This window comes from Palaemon carinicauda, chromosome 14 (genome assembly GCF_036898095.1).
Source record: "Palaemon carinicauda isolate YSFRI2023 chromosome 14, ASM3689809v2, whole genome shotgun sequence".
NCBI classification, from domain to species: domain Eukaryota; kingdom Metazoa; phylum Arthropoda; class Malacostraca; order Decapoda; family Palaemonidae; genus Palaemon; species Palaemon carinicauda.
Window position 1 is genome coordinate 80,396,415 of NC_090738.1, and position 2,500 is coordinate 80,398,914.

The window sequence follows — 2,500 nt, forward strand, 5'->3', positions numbered from 1 at the left end:
CAACAACAGACCCCAAGTACTTAAACTGATCCACCTCCTCAAGTAACTCTCCATTCAACATGACATTCAACTTCGCACCACCTTCCCTTCTCGTACATCTCATAACCTTACTGTTACCCACATTAACTCTCAACTTCCTTCTCTCACACACCCTTCCAAATTCTGTCACTAGTCGGTCAAGCTTCTCTTCTGTGTCTGCTACCAGTACAGTATCATCCGCAAACAACAACTGATTTACCTCCCATTCATGATCATTCTCGCCTACCAGTTTTAATCCTCGTCCAAGCACTCGAGCATTCACCTCTCTCACCACTCCATCAACATACAAGTTAAACAACCACGGCGACATCACACATCCCTGTCTCAGCCCCACTCTCACCGGGAACCAATAGCTCACTTCATTTTCTATTCTAACACATGCTTTACTACCTTTGTAGAAACTTTTCACTGCTTGCAACAACCTTCCACCAACTCCATATAACCTCATCACATTCCACATTGCTTCCCTATCAACTCTATCATATGCTTTCTCCAGATCCATAAACGCAACATGCACCTCCTTACCTTTTGCTAAATATTTCTCGCATATCTGCCTAACTGTAAAAATCTGATTCATACAACCCCTACCTCTTCTAAAACCACCCTGTACTTCTAAGATTGCATTCTCTGTTTTATCTTTAATCCTATTAATCAGTACTCTACCATACACTTTTCCAACTACACTCAACAAACTAATACCTCTTGAATTACAACACTTATGCACATCTCCCTTACCCTTATATAGTGGTACAATACATGCACAGACCCAATCTACTGGTACCATTGACAACACAAAACACACATTAAACAATCTCACCAACCATTCAAGTACAGTCACACCCCCTTCCTTCAACATCTCAGCTTTCACACCATCCATTCCAGATGCTTTTCCTACTCTCGTTTCATCTAGTGCTCTCCTCACTTCATCTATTGTAATCTCTCTCTCATTCTCATCTCCCATCACTGGCAACTCAACACCTGGAACAGCAATTATATCCGCCTCCCTATTATCCTCAACATTGAGCAAACTTTCAAAATATTCCGCCCACCTTTTCCTTGCCTCCTCTCCTTTTAACAACCTTCCATTTCCATCTTTCACTGTCTCTTCAATTCTTGCGCCGGCCTTCCTTACTCTCTTCACTTCTTTCCAAAACTTATATATATATATATATATATATATATATATATATATATATATATATATATATATATATATATATATATAAATGCATATATATACGTATATATATATATATATATATATATATATATATATATATATATATATATATATATATATACATATATATGTATGTATATATATATATATATATATATATATATATATATATATATAAATATTAACATATATAAATATATATATATATATATATATATATATATATATATATATATATATATATACATTTGCATATATATATATACATATATATATATATATATATGTCTATATATATATATATATATATATATATATATATATATATATATATATATAAATATCAACATATATAAATAAATATATATATAATATATGCATATATATATATATATATATATATATATATATATATATATATATATATATATATATATATATATATATATATATGATCCTTTGACTGGCCAGATAGTAATGCATTCGATCCCTCCCTCTAGTCACGGCTTATTTTTTCTAAACTTACACAGAATAGTCTGGCCTATTCTTTACATATTCTCGTCTTTCCTCATACACCTGACAATAATGAGATACTTAACACTTCTTCACCTATTGGGCTAATTACTCTACTGCAATTTGTTCAGTGTATTTTCCTCTTGGTAGAAGAGACTCTTTAGCTATGGTAAGCAGCTCTTCTAGGAGAAGGACACTCCAAAATTAATCCATTGTTTTCTAGTCTTGGGTAGTGCCATAGCCTCTGTACCATGGTCTTTTACTGTCTTGGGTTAGAGTTTTCTTGCTTGAGGTACATTTGGGCACACTATTCTGTCTTATTATTATTTTTTTTTTCTTCCTCTTTTTTTTTTGAAATGGTGTGTTGGGCAGGCTTAATAGAAGGGTCATGGATGCCTGGTGGTTTATCAAGAGGTTGTCTTTTTCTTTTTCTTATTCTTTTTCTTTTCTAAAACCATCCTTACTGTCCTCCCTTCAGTTGAATTGGCTTTCCTGGAGGGTACTTAGCCTTGAATGGTGTATTGGCTCCTCCATGTTGACCAGTTTTTCTCTCTTTCTACTATAGTCTATGGGCATCATCAATCACTTTATTTATTATTTGTACATATAGTTTTTGTTACAATTCTTGTTAATCTAGTTTTTAAGTATGATGTCTCTTTTTTATTTTTATTAATTCTTATGCTGTCTGGAGATATTGAGCGAAATCTGGGACCAGTACGTCCTACATTTCGTCAATGTCGTCTTCTGTATTGCAATATTCGTGGTCTG